This window comes from Sceloporus occidentalis, unplaced genomic scaffold (assembly GCF_023333645.1).
Source record: "Sceloporus occidentalis isolate IW3139 unplaced genomic scaffold, rSceOcc1.0.p SCAF_4, whole genome shotgun sequence".
Taxonomy (NCBI): Eukaryota; Metazoa; Chordata; class Lepidosauria; order Squamata; family Phrynosomatidae; genus Sceloporus; species Sceloporus occidentalis.
Window position 1 is genome coordinate 55,073,605 of NW_028316984.1, and position 23,279 is coordinate 55,096,883.

Consider the following 23,279-nt stretch of genomic DNA (forward strand, 5'->3'; position numbering starts at 1 on the left):
TATCCAATCATTCTCTTTCAGTCTGGCCTAATTTACAGGGCTGTTGTGAAGATAACACAGGGCCTTGAGGAATGTAATGAATTAATACAAATATATGTCAAGCAGGGAGGAATTTAGGAGAAATCGTTAGGCAGGGAAGATTCAGGGGGTAGTTTCATAACCAACGTGAGAGAGGTTTGTTGACATGGCCCTTCATATATCATAGATCTTTTAAGAGTTTGGAGCCTTATGTTTTTCTGAGCGTCTTTTTGTGACTGAAATGGTGTATTCAACCAAGAAATAATTTAATTCCTATACAGTACTCTAGTCTCCCTCATTTCCCTTCTACTACTGTTACTCTTGAAGGGAGAACACCCACTCCAGAGCAGCATGGCTGGATCTAGGACAGCTCTGGTGATTTGCCATGAACAACGTAACGAAAGCACTCATTAGAGGGAAACTTATTAGACCAGGAAAAACAGCTAATCCCTGTCACACACTGGTAAAATGTTGCCAGCCAAAAACTCTAAATCAAAAGCACTTTCAGAGTGCAAGGGGAGTGATTCCTTTCTGCAGCTTCCTTGGTACCATCCTTCTGCCATAATGCTCTATAGCCTTTTCACTTTCTTAAATTCAGGGGTGCAACTAATTACCGGCAGGAAGTGCCTTATTTCATTGGCATGCAAATTAACAGAAGTAGAGAAATATTCTGAAGAAAACTGTTACAAAGTCTGTCTACAGCCTCATGGTCAATTAGAAAATGGCCTTGCATTTATCAGTTCCTAAGAGAAGCTTACAGACATACAGTGGGCCCTTGATATCTGCTGGGGTTTCGTTCCAGGAACCCCCATGGATACTAAAATCCATGGACACTCAAGTACCATTAAATACAGTGGCATAGCAAAATAGTTTCCCTTATATAAAATGGCAAAATCAAGGTTTACTTTTCAGAATTGATATATTTTTTGAAACTTTTCAAGCCACGGATGCTTAACTCTGGATAAAGAATTCATGGATAGGGAGAGCTAATTGTACACTATACTCCTCTGAATGCCTGATAGTGAAGCTTCATGGAAGAGGTCTCAAAATAGGACAGGAGGTGCCTCAAATGAATAACAACAACAACAACAACAACAATGTAAAGATAAACATTTCAATTCAAGCCAAATACTGAAAAAATGGCAACTTAAATAAAGAGTAATGGCCTTTAAAGCAAATAATGCATGGGTGCTTTACTGAGATTCCCCCCCCCCCCCATCTCATATTTAGTAAGCCTTGGGAAATTTATGATAGGAAATAATATCAAACAAAAACTTTACTTGCTCTGTTCAAATGAGGAGTACAGATCAGCATGAAGTTATATAGTCACAATACTTTATTGATAGGACATAATCTAGAGAAAGTCAGGGATACTGAATATCACAGTTATGTGTATCAGTTCATCTGTTTTAATGGGACAAAGATATACCAGATTTTTTTCCTTTGGACTGTGTCTGTGTGACTTTTCAGAGGGGTAAATAGCAACTGTTACAATTAACATTTGCCAGAGGCTATACAGTGAATACAAATTATTATTCTTATACCATTATGGAATACTTCCTGCTTCTACTTAAAATATGTAGGAATAGTCTTGTGATATTTTGGCACGTCCACTTACAGAGTATATCAGAAAGTGGAGAAGCACATGAGTATGAGAATAATAACAACAACAACAACCAAACTTCTTCCTCCAACCAGGGAAAAATAGTCTGAAGTATGGTTTAAATTATTATTTTCTTTCCTTATGTCACAGGAATACATGCACATAATCTGAAGCATTTTCACTGAACAAAAAGAGGATCCCATGGAAATAGCAACTCCCCAAGCAACTTTTCTAGAGCTGTAAAAGACCAAAACTGAAATAATAAAGAACTGTACTTCTGACACAGAACATTTCATGTTTCCTTTGCATTAATCATTTGATTATTGCCAAATCTGAGAAATAACAAAGGACTCTCTGGCATCAAAAAGATTCACAAATTGGTTCTGTCATGGCACAGACATTAAAGAAACAAAACAAAAACAACCCAGACTTACATCTGATGCAGATAAGAAACAAAGGTGCGTATTTCACTGGTGGAGAGAGCAGGCCTACTGTTATAGGGGGAAATTATTCAGTGGTCAGAGGGACTCTAGAAAAGAGAACCCTGTGACATGTTCATGGCAACTTTCTCCAAATTTGAGGCTACGAAACAGTTTTGTCTGTGTGAATAAGGACCAACTGCACTTAGGCATTTGAGGGCTAATAAAGCATGTTCCCCTTTGCATTGGCAATGTGGTATGGCAGTGAAACTAACAACTGATGGAGGGGGGAGTTGCCCAAGTAGCGGTGCCTGCGATGATCCCAGTTTCAAAAACAGCAGCAATAGGCACACAGCATCAAAATGTTGGGGATAACCATTGCACTAAGCTAGTAAATATTTTCAGGAATATAATGGAATAAGTACCACAGGCCCAGAGTAGATAACACCTATGCATGAGCTATGTTGGCAGTGACACTTTCACAGTAAACTCCAGTAGCTTGTTATTAATTTTTTGACTCATGGTTGATCTGCATTGTCCAGTTATCTCTCTCCCTAAATACACAATGTGCATGTGTGTATTGGTGTCTCACCTGTTGACTTATGGAGATCCCATGAATTTCACAGGGTTTTCTCTGACGAGAATACCCAGAAGTGGTTCTGCCAGCTCCTTCCTCTGAAATATAGACTACAGCACCTGATATTTGTCAGTGGCCTTCCATCCAAGTACTAATCAAGGACGACTCTGCTTAGCTTCCAAGATCAGATGGGATCTGGTGCCTGTAGGGTATTTAGGTCTCCTTATATACTCAATAACATTCACAAAATCTTTTCAAATGCAAACATCAGCAAAGCACCTACTTCATTTTGTCAACTCTTTCCCCCTCCATTTGAAGAATGTGTGCTCTGCTTCTCCAAAAAGAGCCTGTCCCTCCCAGGATGATCAGATGTCCTCCTTTTCCAGGACAGCTCCTATATTTCAACCTTCTGCCCAGGAGGTTGTCAAAATGTCCTCCATTCTGAGCATATCTAAGCAGTATAGCTTAGCCTGTAAATTCAGTTTCTATTACTGTAGTGTTTTAAGCTTTTATTTGGTAAAGCCCTACATTTTTGTCAAGTCCCCTACATTTTGTAGTGCCTTGTCCTCCTTTGCAGTTGTGACATCTGGTCACTCTGATCCCTCCTTCATCCTCACAGCCATAAAGTGTAGCCAAGACAACGCCACGGAATTGCGACTTGTGTGAGTACAATGCTCAGAAGGGAAGCCCCTTTCACAGTTATAAGCCAATTCAGAAATAATTTTCTCCCATATAATTCATATCATATTTAATATATTGCTATGCTTTTAACAATGGTCCCTGGTTCCTTGCAGAACCTCCACCTCGCTCACAAACTTTTGGACAGATGGAATGTTTATAAGCATCAAATTATATATCAAAGACTGTACCAATGGTTCCAGAGGCCTCACTGCAGTATGCAGAAGGCAAGTCTTACATGGGAAATTTATTTAAAATATTTTTATACCACCTCTTCAGGCAAAGCATCACCAATGCTGCATTGTTGTTGTCTTAAAGAGTGTAGATTTCCTTTATTTCAGTTCCCCTCTTGCTTTCTGTGAGATTTATCTCTGTGTTCAAATTGACAAAACCTCCTCTCAATCCACATGCCCCTTTATACTTGTTGTTGTTGCGTGCCTTCAGGTTGCTTTTGTCTTATGGCGACTCTAAGGTGAACTTATCATGGGGTTTTCTTGGCAAGGTTCTTCAGAGTGGGCTTTTCATTGCGATCCTCTGAGGCTGAGACAGTGTGACTTGCCCAAGCTCACCTGTGGGTTTACATGGCTGAGTTAGGATTCGAACTCTGGTCTCCAGAGCCATAGTCCAACACGCCAGCCACTACACCACTTTCTCCCATTATTTTATTACCCCATAATCTCTCTTTGGCGCGTTACAGACCGCCCCTTTGGGGCGGCCTGTAGGCGCACCTTTCCCTGCCGGATCAGGGCCTCAGTGGCCAGAGCGGCAGCCGCTGAAGCCCCGATCCGCCACTTTCCGGGCTGCGGGGAAGCGGCAAAAGGCCCCTTCCCCGCAGCCTGGAAAGGGGTGTCCTTGGGGCTTCAAGCCCCAAGGACACCCCGCGGCGGCGGGGAGGAGAAAGGGGCCGTTTGGCCCCTTTCTCCTTTGGTCCGCTGGGCGCAGCCGTCTGAAGGCTGCGCCCAGCGGACCAAACCAGGAAGGAGCTCCGAAACGGAGCTCCTTCCGGGGTTGCGGAAAGGGCTCCCTAGGCGCCCTGCCGCGACCCCAATACGTCACAACCGCGCCGCCTCGTTTGGAGGCGGCGCGGCTGTGACGTATCGATGACGGCGGCCGTGTGGAACGGCCACCGCCATTTTGTGTGCACACAGAAGCACCGCCCCCTCTTAACCCTAGTACGCACTCCGCGCGTACTTTTAAGCTCGTGTGTAACGGGCCTTTGATTGTGCTAAGTTCTATGACTATGCCCAGCTGGTTTTGACTTTGGAAATGGATAAAAATAAATGACACAGAAACCTAGCTGATAATATAGCACATTTGCTATATTATTGCACAAACCTAGAAGGTAGGTTCTAGATGAATGGTCATGCTGGGATGAATTTGACCACCCTCCAGGCATTTTAAAGAAGTGTGCTTTTCTCAAGTGTGTATGAGATTGCATTTAAACAGCATTTTAGAAACTTTAAGTAAGTCATACACAGCATGATTGATTGGGGTGGGGCAACAACATTTATGGCCCTGTGAGAGTCAGCATGGCATAGTGGTTTGAGTGCTGGACCGACTCTGAAAACTAGGGTTTGCATCTTGGCTCAGCCATGGAAACCCACTGTGGTGTTCTTGGGCAAGTCACACTCTCTCAGCTTCAGAAGATGGCAATGGGAGGTATTTTGTATTTCACCTCCCAGAATCCCAGACCATTGACCAAGATATCTGCGGCTTCTGGCAGCTAAAGTTCAAAAAACCTAGAGGACCAAAGTTTGGGAATCACGGTTAGACATAGTCCAGCCAGCCCAGGTTAATGCATGATTCCTTCATCCTTGCTTTCAGGACCCACAGAAGCAGTAGGGATGAGACAACCCCAAAAGATGAAGAAAACAAGGGCTCATCAAGATATAACCACTTATCATTTGCTGAAGAGAATCATTTTAACACCAACACCAACACCTGCATTACTTCTACAGTGTAGATGCCCCCTGTGAGAGCCAGTATGGTGCAATGGTTTGAGCATTAAATTAGGGCTCTGGAGACCAGGGTTGGAGTCCCTGCTCAGCCAAGAAAACCCACTGGGGTGACCCTGGGCAATTCACACTCTCTCAGCCTCAGGGGAAGGCAATGGCCAACCTCCTCTGAAGAAACCTGCCAAAAATACCCCTATGAGAGATTCGCCATAAGTCAGGAATGACACGAAAGCACACAACAACAACAGCAAACCAAATAAGAGCTAAAAACAATAATATGAATGTAAACTCATACTTCTGAGTCCTGCTCCAGCACCACCACCACTGGGATCATTTCTACACTAAAGCATTTCAGTCATACTTTTAGCTTTTCTGTATTTTAATGTAATTTTATACTATTTTTAGGTAATTTTATTGTTTAATTTTTTATTGTATTAATATTAATAATTATTATTATCAAGGTGCATCTATTTTATTTATTTATTTAATTTGTATGCCACCCTTCTCCCAAAAGGGACCCAAGGTGGCTCACAGATTAAAAATGTTAATAATAAAAATAATAGTAATAATACTATTATAGTATATACTGCAGTAATAATACTAATAATGCTAGTATAATATATACTAATACAGTGGTACCCCGGGATACGAATGCGCCGCCTTACGAAATTTCCGGGTTACGAAAAAAATCCATTGAAAAAAACAGTTCCGGGTTACGAAGGTTATTTCGGGTTACGAAGAAAAATTTGGTGCTTTTCGGCGCGATTTCACACGGAATCGCGGCTTTCGCTATTAGCGCCTATGGGCTTTTCGGCTAGCGAAAGTTTCCGGGTTACGAAAGCGGCGGCGGAACGAATTAATTTCGTAACCCGGGGTACCACTGTACAAATACTACTACTAATAATTACTGTTATTTTTAATGTTTTTTTATCTGTGAGCTGACTGAAATAAATAAATGAAATAAATAAAGGGATCCAAAGCAGCTCACAGATAAAAATGTTAACAATAATAGTAATAATAGTATTATAATATGTACTATTATGAATAATTACTATTTCTGATATTTTAAATGTTTAATACCATATTAGTATTATTCCTTACTATAATGTATTATTACTATTATTTTTAACATTTTTATCTGTGAGTTGCCTTGGGTTCCTTCTGGGAGAAAGGCAGCATACAAATGAAATAAATAAAAGCCGCCAAGGCGGCTCACAGATAAAAACGTTAAAATAATAGTAATAGTCCTATTCTAGTAATAATATAATAATAATTACTATTATTTTCAATGTTTTTATCTGTGAGCTGTCTTGGGTTCATTCTGGGAGAAAGGCAGCATACAAATGAATTAAATAAATGAAATAAAGAAAGGGACCCAAGGTGGCTCACAGATAAGACTGTTAATAATAATAGTAATAATCCTATTATAATAATAATATAGTTATTATTATTTTCAATGCTTTTATCTGAGAGTTGCCTTGGGTCCCTTCTGGGAGAAAGGTGGCATACAAATGAATAAATACAATAAATAAAGGGACCCAAGGTGGCTCACAGATAAAAATGTTAACAATAATAGCAATAACCCTATTGTAGTAATAATAATAATAATAGTTTTAAATGTTAAAAATACTATAATAATACTATTATAGTAATACTCATTTAAACGTTAAAATAATAGTAATAATACTATTATAGTAATAATAATTTTAAATGTTAAAAATAATAGTAATAATACTATTCTAGTAATACTAATTTTAAACATTAAAACAATAGTAATAATACTATTCTAGTAATACTAATTTTAAACGTTAAAAATAATAGCAATAATACTATTCTAGTGATAATAATTTTAAATGTTAAAAATACTGGTAATACTATTATATTTATAATACTAATTTTAAACGTTAAAGTAATAGCAATACTATTCTAATAATAATATAATAATATTTTTAAACGTTAAAATAATAGTAATAATACTATTATAATTTTTACTGATAAACCGTTTTTATCACTATTATATTTATTACTATTATAGTCGTCGTAGCAGTAGTAATAATAATAATAATGATGATAATTTTTGACATTTTGATCAGTGATCCGCCTTGGGTCCCTTCTGGGGGGGAAAGGCGGTATGCAAAGGAAATGAAGAGATGCAATAATGGTAAAGGAATGCTTAAGCACAGTAGGTGCACTGAGGCTAGCGCATGGCTTCCTCCTCCTTCCTCCCTTGGGGCTCAGGGGCGGAGAGCCATGGAGGAGGAGGAGGAGGAGGAAGAGGAGGAGGAGCCGGGGGTCCGGCGCTGAGAGGGGGCTGCTGCTGCTGCTGCTGCTGCTGCCGCCTCTGCCTCCGCCGGCCTCCAGGAAGAGACCCATCATCATCAGCCAGGAGGAGGAGGTGAGCTTGCCCACCTCTGGGTGGGGTGAAGAGCTGGGCTGCTGGGAGGGAGGGACGCAGGGCGCGCAGGGCGGGGAGGAGGAGGAGGAGGAGGCTGTTGGAGGCCTAGTCTACTGAGGGGCCTTGCTCTCTCTCTCTCTCTCTCCTCCTCCTCCTCCTCCTCCTCTTCTAGGGCCTCCACACCACCGTTTCCTCCTCCTTTCTCTCCAGGAGGAACGATGTCCCAAAGGCCCTCCATTCTGAGCACGGCTTTACCTCTTTCATACCAGCCTTTCATTTCCCTGCCAGCCCTGGAGAGCAGAGAGGGCGGCTGCCCACTCATGGAGGCCCTCCTGGGTTCTGCAGAAGGGGGCCTGCCATTTGCCTTCTTCTGAGGCTGAGAGAGTGTGACTTGCCCAAGGTCACCCCCCTCCCCAGTGGGTTTCCATGGCCGAGCTGGCAACCAAACCCTGGACTCCAGAGTCCCTAGTCCACACTGGCTCACTGGTTTGTGTATTAACAACAACAAACAACAACAACAACAACAAAACCATTATCCATATATGTCCCCCTTCCAGCAGTGATTATTGTTATTATTCCATAATAAGCAGTGCAATGGTTAACAATGATAAAAGTGTTGTAGTCCAAGCAATCTAAAAAGGAACCACATTCCTGACTGTTTGTTGTTGTTGTTGTGTGCCTCCAAGTTGTTCCCTACTTAGGGTAACCCTAAAGTGACCCTATCATGGGTTTTTTTTGTCAAGTTTCTTCAGAGGGGGTTTGCCATGGCCATACTTTGAAGATGAGAGAGTGTGACTTGCCCAAGGTCACCCAGTGGGTTTCCATGAATGAACAGGGAAGCGAACCTTGGTCTTCAGAGTCACAGTGCAACGCTCACCATGCACATGGCACAATATAAGACTCTTTGGCTGCAAGTGTGTCTCCCCTTGCCAAGGACTGGTCGACCAAGGGATCATCCTCCATTGTGATCCAGATTGACCAAATGTCATATACTCAAAGGGTATAAGGCTGATCCAGGGTGACCAAATGTCATATACTCAAAGGCACCTCAAAACATAGTATGTTCAAGAAAAATGTAGGACATGAACAAATAAAAGTTATTAACACTCGTAGAAATATAAATTCATTCCTTATGGCTTATTTACAGTTATCTTGTGCATGTGTGGTGGGGCTTCAAGTCGCTTCCAACTTACAGTGACCCCCAAGGCAAAGCTATCATGGGGTTTTCTTGGCAAGATTTGTTCAGAGGAGGTTTGCCATTGCCTTTCCCTGAGGCTGAGAGAGTGTGACTTGCCCAGGATCACCATGGGTTCCCATGGCCAAGCAGGAAATTGAACCCTGGTCTCCAGAGTTGCAGTCGAACACTCAAACCACTATGCCACTCTGTCTCTACAATCTAACATCTACTGTATTTTATTATCCTTTTATTATTTTTATTTTATTATGTTTTATTATCCTGTCTTTTCCATCCTATCCTATTTACAGCAAGGACAGGCTGCCAAGTAAATGTATTTCTTAAAGGGGAACAACAGACTTGGTACTACTCAATAGGACTCTTTCTCATGCTCAAAATGGAGGGCATTTTGGAATTCCTTTAAGACAGAAGGTTGAAATGCAGGACTGGAATGCTGGAAAAGGGGGGCATCTGGTCACCCTGATTGTGAGCCCCAAAATTTATTCTGAGAGCCAGAGTTAAGCCCAGATGCTGTAGAGAAAGGACCACTGAGAATATGCAGAGAGTCTGTCTTTGAGAATATAAATGCCAGCCCCCACATCCATATCCATATCTCTTTCTATCCATCTATCTGTATGTGGGAGAGCTAGCGTGGTTTGAGCATTGGACTGTGACTGGAGAACGGTTCGAACCATGGATTGGGCACTGAAACCCACTGGGTGACCCTGGGCAAGTCACATCCTCTCAACCTCAGAAGATGGCAGTGGCATCTGAAGGAACTTGCCAAGAAAACCTCATGATTGGTTCATGTTAGGGTTCCCATAAGTTGGAAATGGCTTGAAGGCATACAACAACATGTGTGTGTGTGTGTGTGTGTATGGGATCTGGCATCTAAAGTCTTACAGAAAGGGTCTGACTGAGAATTTAAATGCCAGCTCACACCGCCAGATAGTGTGGTGTAAGGGTTTGAACACTGGAGACCAGGGTTCAAATCCCTTCTCAGGCATGGAAACCCCTGGGTGACCTTAGGCAATACCAATACCTACCAGTATATTGTGTTTTAGCAAATAGCCATTATACAAAAATATGGGAGTGGGGAGGAAATCAATATAATTTACCTTTCTGCTAATTAACGTTTAAAAGTAGAATAATTTTCCATACCCCCTTTAGACTTTATGGCATGTATATGTAAAAGCTTGCCTCAGAGGAAGGCAAGGGCAAAAATCCCCAACATCTTGCCAAGAAATCCCCATGATAGGTTTGCCTTAGGGTCCACCATAAGTTGGAAAGGACTCGAAGACACACAACAATGACAACAGTACATATACACATATAGTGTATAGACAGAAGTATGTGAAGAGTGAGATTGGAACTGATGGATGAATCCTCTAAAGCTGTATCAAATAAACAGGAATCAGAACTAGCACAATATAATGCCTCTCCCTATACAGTCCACCCCGCACTCTCAGAACTTCTGGGAAGCACTTACTACAACCACATAAGACCAGATTGGTGTCCACTTCCCAGAGTACCTTTGTTTCGACCACTCCAAAATTATGGAATGACCTACCGGAAGAGATCTGTCGCACTACCACTACCTGTCAAGATGGATCTCTTCCAGTGGGCCTTCCCATCTGACTCTTGTGTGAATAGTCTTATCCACCTCTATACTCCAGTCATTGACTATGTAAAGATAAGAATTTTAGGTTTGCCTTTTATATCACGAGGGTTAATTTTGTGGGAATTATTAATGTTGTTAAGACTTACATTGTATGGCTTGTCCGTATTTTATCCGGTTGGAATCCTGCCTCGATCCGTAGGGAGAGGTGGGAAATATAAATGTATTATTATTATTATTATTATTATTATTATTATTAATATATCTGTAGTGCTGGTGCTGATGGTCTTTTCTCAGTAAAAAGAAGGAAGTCTCAATATTGTCCAAGATAGGTCATAGACAGGATTTGAGTACATGTTTTCTGTAGATTTTGATTGCTCTGGGTGGAAAAGAAGAAATTTTGGGAAACAAATTCTGTAGACTCGGTTCTTTTATTTCTTTCTCTGTGTGAAGGTAATTATTTTGTCTTATGCTGCAATCTTTATACAGCTTTACTTAGAAGAAAGTTCAGTTGGATTTAGCATAGCATTTACATTTCTATACCGCTTTATAGTGAATTTAACACTTGCTAAGCTTGCCCTCAACTAGCTGGGTACTCAATTTACCGAGCTGCGAAAGGAAGGGTGAATCGACCTTGGAGTCCTCCTCTAGGATTGAACTCACAACATTGGGGCTGCAGTACTGACATTTAACTACTGCACCAACAAGGTTCCTGGTGGGATTTAGTGGGATTTTTTCCTGAGGTCCAAGCCACACTGCAGAAATAATCCAGTCTGGCACTGTTTTTACTGTCCTGGCTCAATGCTAGGGGATTCTGAGAACTGTAGTTTTATGAGACGTTTAGCCCTCTATGTCAGAGAGCTCTGCTGCCACAATGAACTACAATTCCCAGGATTCCCTAGTGCTGAGCCAGGGCAGTTGAAGCGGTATCAAACTGGATTATTTCTGCACTGTGGATTGGACCCAAGTTGACATACAGTCAGCCCTTCTTATCCACAATATTTTTATGCATGGATTCAAGCATCCGCGACTTGAAAATAGTTAAAAATATACAAATTCCCATAGGCAAACCTTGATTTTGCCCTTTTATATAAGAGGCACCATTTTACTGTGCCATTAGATGCCTTCAAGAACGGACTAAAGACGGATCTCTTCTGGCTAGCCTATGCACCTGTTCTTTTATAAGAGCTCTTAAATACTCCTCTTCTGATCTGATTGTATGAATGTTACTTCTTGACGCCCCCAAGCCTAATACGTCCTGAGGACGTACAAGATGGCGGTGCCCCATCTACATGGGGGCCGCCATGATGGCGTCACGAACGTGCCGCCATCGCGCCGCGTGAGGGCACTTAATATGAAACGAAGCTCCTTCCTGGTCTTGCGTCGCTGGGCGCAGCCTTTAGATGGCCCCTTAGATGGCCCACTTGGCCCCTTTCTCCTCCTCCCCGCCGCCACAGGGTGTCCTTGGGGCTTGAAGCCCCAAGGACACCCCTTTCCAGGCTGTGGGGAAGGAGCCTTTTGCCGCTTCCCCGCAGCCTGGAAAGCGGTGGATCGGGGCCTCAGTGGCTGCCACTCTGGTCACTGAGGCCCCGATCTGGCGGGGAAAGGGGCGGGTGCAGGCCGCTGCTTTTCGGCGGTCTGTAACCCACCTTTGGCTCCAAAGCCTGCCCTCGACTTATGCATAGGGTTGACTTATAGTTGAGTATATATTGTAATTTGAATGTCTGAAATAATTCAGAGAGCAATCCTGTGTTCAATTTATTCATTTGAGGGGTAAGAAGAGAAAGTTGATGGAAGAAGAGTTTACTGTGAATACTAAGAAATGTTAGATGCTAGAACAGGTAGGCTCTAAACATGCTTAATGTGTTTTGTTTTGTGCTTTGAAATAGTTTCTGACTTATGGTGACCATAAGAAAACCCTATCATTGGCTTTTCTCAGCAAAATTTGTTCAGAGGGGATTTGCCATTGCCTTCTTCTGAGGCTGAGAGAGCGTGACTTGCCCAAGATCACCCAGTGTGTTTCCATGGCTGAGCGAGGATTCAAACCCTGGTCTCCAGAGCCAGTAGTCTAGTGTTAAAATCACCATGTCACGCTGGCTCTCTGCTTAAAATGTACAGTACAATTATTATGCAGACAACATTAAGACATTAAATAAATGTCCTAAAACAGCACACTTGGTGACCTTTTATATATGTAGCTATGTAAGTGTGTAGTGAAACGATTTTATAACACAGACGGGCATGGCTTAAAATAAACAAAAATGAGGTTCTTGGGTTTGAGGAGGTTCATAAAGTCCTTCATGGATAGGAAGCTGGTGCTAAATGGGAAAAAAACCCTCTTAAAATGAATCCATATTGAGGGGAGTGTCTCTGTTTCAACTGAGTGATACTTGGCAAGTGTGTGCAGATCTGTTAACACATAACACTGTGACAATGGGAATAGCAGACTGGAGGGAAATATTTGAGGTGTAAATATATGCACTTTCTTCAGGGGAAGAGGGGTGGCGTTTGGAAGTTTCTATCCTACACATAAATAGTTCTTGGATGCTAACCACACATTGTTGGCTTAAATCTTAGTGTAGTGGTCAGGAATAAAGGAGAAGCAGATTACAGTCTGGTGTATTACAGTGGCTTGGTATAATTCAATAGAGCTGTTTTATTGGACTCTATTAACCTGGTTAACCTTAAGTCTTAGCCATGACAGGAGTTTCACATAAGAACCCATATGTAAAGTGCAATATTGAATTTTAATTAGGGCTTTCAAGACGTGAAGTGGAATGAATTCTACTCAATTCTTCCTTCTTACTTTTAATGTACATTTCTTTCCTTAGAAGCTTAGGCTTGATAAAATACTGTGTGATGGAGAAAAGTATATTTTCACATGACTTTCTAATCTTAGCTAGTTTTGAAAAGCATAATGAGACAAAATTCAGATGTGAAAGTTGATCTGAGGTTTGTGCCTCATCTCAATTTGTGATTTAGAAAACTCTTAAATTTCTGCTGGTCTGCTTTTTAACCTCAACAACACTAGTGTTGATCAGGATTCTTGTACAGATTTGGGGTGTGTGTCTATTTACTGCCCATATTTTCAGGGCATGTTTAATATTAGAATTTCAAATCTAAACTTGATAGTGATGTCTTAGAATTTTGATGCAACAGTGCTGCAGGGACATTAGTTAAAAATCTAGTTTTCAATAGCAATAACATTTACATTTCTGTACCTCTTCATAGTGAACTCAGTACTTTCTAAGTGGTTTACAAACTGTAAGCCAATTATAGATTGTTATTATTATTTATTAACTTAATAAATATATATATATTTAAAAAATCTTTAAATTGTCAATGTTAAGGAGATGATTATAATAATAATAGTTTTATTTTCTCTCGTGCCTTTGGCAGCACGTGTTGTCCTTGTACCTCATCTTGTCTACTTTTGAGCATATGGTTCAGCTCTTATTGTGAGATCCTTTTGGATCTAAATATTTATAGCCCTTTGTTGGGTTTATGCTTCTTCGTTTTTCAGAGCTAGCTTCAGATTGAAAGGTTGAGAATGCCTTGTTGCTCTGGTCTGACCCTTTGTACAGATCTTGCCTTGTTACCTTAGAGAACTGGACTAACTTTAAATAATAGTAAGCAAAAACTTGGAAGCAAAAATAGTAAGCAAAAACTTGTTCATTAAAACTTGTGCCAGAGCAGACAAGATGTACCAGGCAGGAAAATATCTCAGGCAGGCAGGAAGAGACCCCCAAGGGCTATCTAGTCCAACCCCCTCCCATGCATGAACTCACAGTCAAAGCATTCCTGACAGATAGCCATCCAGCTTCTGTTTGAAGACCTCTAAGGAAGGACACTCCACCACATTCTGAGGGAGTGTATTCCACTGCTGAACAACCCTTACTGTCAGGAAGTTCCTCCTAATGTTGAGGTGGAATCTCTTTTCCTGGAGCTTGCATCCATTGCTCCAGGTCCTAGTCTCTGGAGCAGCAGAAAACAAGCTTGCTCCCTCCTCAATGTGACACCCCTTCAAATATTTAAACAAGGCTATCATATCACTTCTTAACCTCTTCTCCCGGCTAAACATACCCAGCTCCCTAAGTCGTCCCTTGTAGGGCATGGTTTCCATACAGAAGAGCAACAAGCTATTTTCACAATTCACAGTTCACATCTAGGCATGGGGGCTGCTGTGAAATACTATGCTTAAGTTGACGTGTTGACTACTCATGCCTTGTACTAACAGCACAATGTCAAGATATATTGTATGCTGTTTCTGAGCTGATTTCTCTCTAGAGGACATTTGAGCCAGGCATTTTCTTTTGGTTTCTGTGTCTAAGGTCATACCCTTAAAAAAACCTTCCCTCTTTTTCTGCATCAGCTGCTGAGAAAGGACTTAAAATATCATAGACTTCAGGTCTTAGTACTTTGCTAACAAAAAAAGTAAACAAATATGACAGATTTGAGACACATTCAGTTCAACATTCAACCACCCCCAGTCAAAGAGCTGACCACCAATAATGTAGCTGTTATATTTGCACACTGTTGCCAACCGCTTCTGGAAAGCTATGTGAGCATGGCCCAAAAGAAAATATTAGATGTGCTAGCTGCATTGAAGATTCCTTGTATTAGGATATTACTGAAGGATTTATTTGCCTGGAAGTGTTACTTGCCCTCTTATAAGGGCTCCTGGGAGGTTATAGCAGCTGTATATAGATGAGGCAGATGGGAACAGTGAAAATCTAGGTCTGAGTCAAGGTGAAGATTTTTGATTTATCTTGGAAACCTGGCTCACAAAGAATTTTATATTTATGCATTCTTTTTAGCTAATGAAACCTAATGTGTTTACAAATGTATGTAAAAACAAATATTACCTGTATACCTGAAGGTAACGTCATGGTACTGATTAGAACTAATAATCCTGAGGAAACAAATACGTAATAGAAGCATGGGGGCAGATAGAACTGGCTACGCAATGGGTTCCTATAACTAATTTTAATATGATACACAGAATGGAAGAATAACACTTAAAACAGGTGTTGCAAAGGAAGTATGGTGTTCTCAGAATTTCAGAGGAGTGTCTTTCACAGGCGGAATTCGCAACCGGGTGCAAAACTCTCTGAGGGTAGGGGACCAGTTTCAGGGGATATTTGCAAGGGAAAGTTAGCAAGTATGGTTTAAATTCCCACCCATCTGCTAATCCTTCCATGGATTTTTTTTTACTGTGAATTGCTCAAAATCTAGTTTAGATCTGAATTTAGGATTGTCAGGGTACTGTGATCTTGCCAATAGCTTACTTAAAAATAAAAATATAAATAATAGGGTGTAGAGTTAGGGGAGCATATGAAAAGATGCTTCTTCTTTTTTTGTTGTTTGGTTCTTAATATGAGGCCTCCCGGAACCATATTAAGATTCTGTAAATTTTGTTGTGAAATATCATGTAGTCTTTCAGCAATAAGTATAGAACTTACAGTGTTGCCTATGTTGATATGTTTCAAGTAAATGTCTTAAAAGTACACCTTAACCATATTGCTAAAGATGAGATGTGAAAATGAAAATAAACTTGTCAGAATCCAACAGATTGATTCACATTTTGCATCTCTTCAGGACTGCTGTCCTGAAAATATAGATTAAATATGCATAACATGGATGTTATAACTTGGAAAACCTGAGCTAAAGATCCCTCAGTGTGGAATTCTTTATTATTTCAGGCTTCATGTTAATAAATGTATGTAATTTGAGAGCACTAAATTGCTCATAGGTGTATAAAGCTTGTATAACCTCATTCTTTATAATCTTCTCAACAGTTGTGTAAGCAAGATCATTGTGTCCCTGTGCTGCCTCCTTTGGAAGGCTGACTTTGAAATATAGAGATTTGCTTCAAGCCACCCAATGAGAATCTGTACTTGTCTTATCAATATAGTTCTCAAGGTTCAAGACAAGTTCTTGGGTCCAAGACAAATTGGACCACACCAGGGCCTTTATAGGAAAATTTAAAGCAGCCTTGATTTTGCCCCAGGAACATGTAAAAATATCTAAATTAATATCCTTCAACACTCTTTCTAGCTTGCATGGTTTGTTTTACATGGTTTATATGTTGTGGAGTTAGGTGCCCTCAGGGAAAATCTCAGCCATATTTTGTGAATATAAAAGCTCAAGGTCTTTCTAATATAAACTTTCAGAAAAGTTGTCTTTGACCTTGGTTGTCTACTGGACTGCAATTTAATACGCAATGACCTTCTCATTCCAACCTTGCACATAGTTTAAGGTAAATCAGAGTTTTCCCAAATAAACAATTACATGATCTTTCAGCTTAACAAGAACAATTTCCTGTCTTGATCTTACACTTAACCTCCCTCCTCCCCCTTAAAGGAAAAAAATGCTTCTGTTGTCATAAAATCCTTTTGTTTTTGGATGTGATTTATCGTTGTAGGGTCACATGGCCCTGATCACTCTTTCTGGCAATGCTTTAAAAATTAGTCTCACTTCTGCATAAAACTATTAGCTTTCTTTTTAATTTAATCTACTGACTTCTTATAAAACAGATGGTTGTGTTAGATGTTTTAGCCGGAAAAAAACCCTTCAAATTAAGGAACTGAATTTGAACGTTTGGTGTTCTCATAACTGGACTGGACACACTTTAATGAAATTGTGTAGGATGTATAAGAAATACAATCAGTTGTTTGGAGATTGTGAGACATTGCCGACTAACTTCCATGTTTCCTTCATTCCCAAGTAATCAGTCCTTAAATATTTATATTATTATTAATAAGATAAAGATAGCATAGTATTTAGGAGAGAAAAATGCCATTGTGTCTGTATACCACTATTGTATTAGTAAAGATATGCTTAGGATAAGCATGCCTTTCTAAATATCACAGTTTTACTGACATTGCATTCAGTCTGTGAAACTATTTATAGGCCTGGAAAGAATTCCAGAATCATCACATATAGACTTTGGGGAAAGATCTTCAAAGACCTACATACAAACACACAATTGTAGTTGCAATGTGCTAGTAGCAGGGAGGATATGACCAGATTATGCTGTACTCTAGTTCTCATCAAGCTTATCCAACCTGGCCAATTGTGAAGCATGGTGGTGGTATCTTTATTTTTCTCCAATTAAGATGTTTATCACACTATACTCTTAAAGTGCTACTATTCCACTTTGACTCCTCTAGCTGCCTCCTGTTGCATTCTGGGATTTGCAGTTTTAAGGAGGGGTATTTAGAATTCTCAGGTAGATCTGCCTGAGAATTCTAAATACCCCTCCTTAAAACTGCCAATCCCAGAATGCAACAGGAGGCAGCTAGAGCAGTCAAAGTGGAATAGTAGCACTTTAAGAGTATAGTGTGATAAACATCTAAGAGAAATGTGGAAGGACAATTTTTAGAAGAAGAAGAGAGAATAGTTACAAAAGAGTAAAGGGAAACATATACATCATATATGAGATACTAAGTGCTATCTAGTTTGGATTATGCTCACACACACACACACGGCATTTTTTGATTAGTTGCACCCATGCCCCTTTTCCCTTCTGTAATCTATTCCCCCACCCCACTTCCAATTTAGTGGCAAACCATGGTTTTTTGTTGCATCCAAACTAAACTGCAGTTTTCAGAGGCAACATTTTTAGCCCTCATCTACATGAATTTTTTTTTATTTTAAAAAAGACTTATGTGACTTCTAGGATATATTTTAACTGCCCAAGAATTCCAGTTATATCAGGAATAAAAATTTTATTTTTATTTATTTATTTATTTATTTAATTATATACCACTCTTTTCCCAGGACTGGGACTCAAAATGCCTTGGGTCACCTGCTCTTGACTCAGATCAAGAGTAGAAGTCTGCACCCAGTGACTCAATGCAATTATGCCTTCGAGATTGTCCCTCTCAGAGCTGGCCTCCTGTCCTTTATTGACTCCTTCCCCTGGCATGCTCCCTTCAGGGCCTGTAACTGAGCTAAGCAACTGGCTCTCATCTGCTCCTTAAGCCAGGAAGTAGTGAGCAGGCCAGATGGTACATATAGCGAGGGCTATCCCTTTACACCCAATAACCAAATACTCCTGTTTTGGGACATATTACAAAGTTAAGGGCTATTTTTTGTTACCAGCCACATTGTGAACAAACAGAGCATGTCACCTGCATGTTGCAGGTCCTCATACCATGAGTGTGACATTGAGTGATGCCACATTTCCTCCAAGGCTTCCATATTTTCCATGAAACAACTCTACCAGGAATAGTAGGCCAATGTGTGCCATTAACTTTGTGACTGATGTGAAGGGGTTGCACCTATTTGCCTTTGGTGGGGTTCCTCTTGCTCCATTCCTAAATACACAACATGCCTCTCTATTTGTGTGACAGGTTATGTGATAATTAATGTTTTACTTGAAAAACAGTTCACAGTTTGGTTTGCATCCTTCTTTGGTTCTAAGCATTGCCAAATGATGTTTCTGGCTGCTCTGTAGCAGACTATTTTTGAGTGCCTGCTCTGAATTGTTCCATCCCAGCATCTCCACTTGGTCTTTCCTGGATAGGATCTGGTGAGCATGCACTTGCTGCCCTCCTCCCTATCAGAAGATGGACTGTTTCTCATTTGAGCACTCACACCAGATTTTCTGCATCATGTTTCCAAGATAAAATGGCATGATTATTTCCCCTCCCTTTTATATTGCAATGTGTGGGACAAAAAGTATCTGAATTGCATTTTATTTAAAAAACACACATCTGTGAATGGCAGATGGCTAAAAGCTGGGAATACTGTTTAAAACTACTGAAGTATGATTTTGTAAAGTGCCTACCTTGTAGGTTTAGCTTTGTGTCAGTCTGCAACAAAATGTGACTCTGTTTTGTAGGATGAAAGCTAAACTGCCCACAACTTATAAGTATTATTCTTCTGAATTTGTAAACTGTTTCCTCTAAAGAGCTATACATATGATAGTCTGGATAATGGATACATTTGGTTCACTAGCGTTCCCTCACTTCCTCTAATTGTTACTGCACTTTCTAGAGTTCTATGGGTAAGTGTGTTCTGCTTTAAGCCTTTTATGTGTGTGTGTGTTTGTATGTTCTCTTTTTGATAATTGCCATCAATTCAACTTCGACTTATGGCAACCCCATGAATGAGAAACCTTGAAGTCACCCTGTCATCAACAGCCGCATTCAGGTCTTGCAGACTCAGGGCTATTAAGTCTATCCACCTATAATGTGGTCTTCCTCTTTTCCTACTTCCTTCTACCTTACCAGGCATTGTTGTTTTTTTAGTGAATCGTTACTTTTCATGATACTGTATGGCCAAAGTATAACAGTCTCGGTTTGGTAATCTTGGCACTAGGAAGAGTCCAGACTTGATTTGCTTTAGGACCCGTTTATTTATCTTTATCAATCCACTGTATCTGTACAATTCTTTTCCAGCACATTTTGAAATAGTTGATTTTCTTCTTATCAACTTTCCCCACTGTCCAGATTTCACAACCACACATAGAAATGAGAACTAGAATAAATAAATGCAAGTACAGTATATATTCATGCATAAGTCAAGGGCAGGTTTTGGGAGCAAAATCATGGATTTTGATATGACTCATGGATAAGTCGAGGGTCAGACTTAGCAGCATGTAATAAAGGTTCTAAATGGAGGGGGGAAAACACCATTTTGCTCCTCCTTCACCCTCTCTGGACCTCTTCCAAGGGTCACAGACTGGGCATGCAAAATGTGGACACAAATCTCTAATTTCCCTCCCTTCCCCACAAACTTCCCCAAAGCTGCTGGCTTGCAAAAAGGGGGACACAGACCTCTGTTTCTCCTCCTTTCCCCACAACTTTCCCCAAGGCTGCTGGCTTGCAAAAAGGCCCAGGGGGACACAGACCTCCAATTTCCCTCTTTTCCCCCACAGTTTCCCCAAGGCTGATGGCTTGCAAAAAATGGAGACATAGACCTCTCATTTCCATCCTTTCCCCACAACTTTCCCCAAGGCTGCTGGCTTGAAAAAAGGGGGGCACAGACCTCTGATTTCTCTCCTCCCTCCCTTCTCCACAGCTTTCCCAAGGCTCACATAGAAGCATTACTGTATTGACCCATATATATGTCTACCCAGGATTTTGGAGCCCATTTTTGGGCTTACATTTTTCGACTTATAGATGAGTATATCCAGTACTCGTTATATGCTTGATATGAAATGGATTGATGTTAAGCACATGTTTAGCCTAGGTTCTTCAGATGGTATCCTTTATTCTTACAGCCTGACCCTCCCAAATAAAGTTGCCTTTTTGCCTTTTGGAACTAACATTTTTAAAACTGATCACTGTTTCACTGGGAAACTTTCTCAGTAAATTAAACCACAGGCGAGGCCCTTTACAGACTGGCCTGAAAGGCCGGCATGGGGGCAGAGTCAGGGCGTAGCATCATCATGATGCACACCCAACTCCGTTTCCCCAGGGCACCCTGATGCCACTCCACATGGCGTGCGGCATCATGGCACATTTCTGGCACTGCCATATAGCTGTGCCACCGTGGCTATGGTGCCCTTTTAAGGGCACAAAAAGGACCCACCTTTTGTGGCTCCTTTTTGTGCCATCGAAAGGCCAGATCGGGGACACAGTGTGAAGTTACTGTAGCCCCAATCCAGCTAGGAAAATGACAGCTGGAGGCTACCTGTTAGGTAGAGTTGGTAGAAGATAGAAACTAGCTCTTTCCTTGCTCAAACCTTCCTTTGTCCAGTCCTGCCGATTTTTTCTGGAAATGCCACCACATTTTTAGTTTCCTTTAGCAGGGAACCAGTCAGGTTCTTTTCCTCCTTTTCCTCCTCACTCATATTCTCTCCTCTGTTTTAATAGTATGGAAGAAGCAGAACAAACTAACCAATAGTAAAAACCTTTAATTTGAAGCTTGGTAGAAGTCCTGCCCCCCTCCCCCCGATTTTGAGTCAATGTCAACAACAATAAGTGAAACTGTCTAGTTTTTCTAGCCAACTATTATGGTTTTACTGTTATCGTTATATGAAGTATATATAGAAAATCATTAGGTAGCTTCTTTGTAAGACTCCCTGGAATTTAAGCACTGGATAAACTAGATCATTATAGTCTAATAAAGTATGATTGTTCTTTTTCTTTCTTTCTTTCTTTTAAGTGAAGAGTTGTAGGGTGGAAGCTTCCTTTGGCCAGGACCCTGAAAACTGGCACTATTCTGACCAAACAGGACGATTGGAAGTTAAGGTAAATCTGACATCAGTGTGCTGAGTATATTTAATTCCATGGAGATATTATGCAGTGTTTTTCTTGGAACAAGCATACAGTACAGAACTTCCACTGAAGGATACATACATGCCCTAAGAGATTTTTAAAAGCGGTTTTGGCAGCATTCCTATGCACATTTTCTTAAGAGTAAACCCTATTCTTGTGTGTTGTTAGTTTCGTAGTAAATAGGCATAGGAACTGCCTGAGTATGTATTTTTAATTTTTTTGCTTGAATTTTAACTCCCGAATATAGTTAAATGTTGAATTCATAAGTAATAGTACATTATGTTAGAGCCAAATTCTTTTTAGTAGCCTAAGTTGGTCAGTATTACTCCCCCCGCATTTATATCAGCTGAATTTCCAATGACTTTTGTGCCATGGATGTCAGTTTCTTGCTGATGATTTGCAGCAAGGGTGATGAAATGGGCAGCTGTTTTATCAAAATCTAGTTATAATCCCCCTTTGGGGGATTTGCTAGGAAAGGTCTAGCAATTGGTATTTTTTTTTTCTTTTTAACTGTTAGGTTTGTGATGAGCAAAAATAAACAAAAATTGAAGATGTTCCTAAAGAAAGAAAAGGGACTTTATGTTATTTGTTTTTCTCACCATTTTGGCTATGTGAATAGTCAATTACACATAGGATAAATAGAAGATACTAAGGGAGAATTTGATACTGTTAGGTTTGTTTCTGATGAAGGCAAATTGCTGTTTGAGATACCTGTGGCAAAGGGAGCCTTCTGGTTAATTCCAAACCCCTCCAAAAAAACAAACCCACCCTCTAGTTATGAATCTTAAATCATAAAAACCTTTTGAAAGCATGCCCCATTTCAAGCATCTGACAGCCACTTCCTATGCTACAGTTTTACGTTGCATAATAATCCCCATGTAAAGAATAAGAGAATGTGTGCATTAGTATTTGGACTGTGGCATTAAAATATTTTCTTCTCTTTTTCATCCTTGTTCACCTTCTCCTTCTTCTCCTCCTTCATTAGGTTTTCTGTTCAAGCAAGCAGCTGAGATTGTAACTCCTAAACTTTAGGGTCTAAAGTTACATGTCTTTGCAATATTTTAGTTTTAGCAGAATCCGGCCTTCTAATCCATTGTAAACCCTTTTGTGTTTAAAACAAAATGTCAGTTCAGCTTTTCTTTTTCCCAGAAGAGTGTTTTTTCTTCTTCTGTAACTTAGCTATTTTTAAGGACTTGCATGGTGTTCATTTTTTCTCTCTCTGTCTAAATGGTTTAATGAGGGATTATACTTGTATACTTGTTAAAATGAATAATCAGTACAAGAAAACATTGCACAAATAAACAAGAAATGGCTGGAGTTGGCTCTGTTTAACTGAGACAAGTTATTTCATCCGCCTTCAGTGTTCCTTAGCAACGCAGAGTAGTCTTACCCAGGGCACTCTCACATCTTTCTTCAAATATAGCTTTTGTAATGTTTTACATGACCTGAAGTTCGTCCATCTGTCCTAAAGCTTCCAATGTTTTTTCCACTGCTTTCAATGATCAAATGGTCTTACATACCTTCTTTCAGCTTAATAATGCACAAGTTGACTAAAGAATCATTTCACATGTCAGATTTTTCAAGAGTTCTGGGAAATTACTTGATGTGGTG

At 40.3% G+C, this 23,279-nt stretch overlaps 1 protein-coding gene across 11 annotated transcripts in view; it reads left to right on the top strand.

Moving 5' to 3' along the window:
* Nucleotides 1-7,550: 7,550 nt before the first annotated feature.
* Nucleotides 7,551-23,279, top strand: part of QTMAN (queuosine-tRNA mannosyltransferase) — a 278,206-nt gene continuing 262,477 nt past the window's right edge. For 9 of the 11 annotated variants that reach the window (XM_089520087.1, XM_089520088.1, XM_089520079.1 and 6 more), the window contains exon 1: nt 7,551-7,645. The gene's annotated coding sequence lies outside the window, so the exon portion shown is untranslated. Of the gene's footprint in view, nt 7,646-12,227; nt 12,279-21,555; nt 21,642-23,279 lie in introns of those variants that run through there. The other 2 variants (XM_089520080.1, XM_089520081.1) reach the window with 2 other exon arrangements.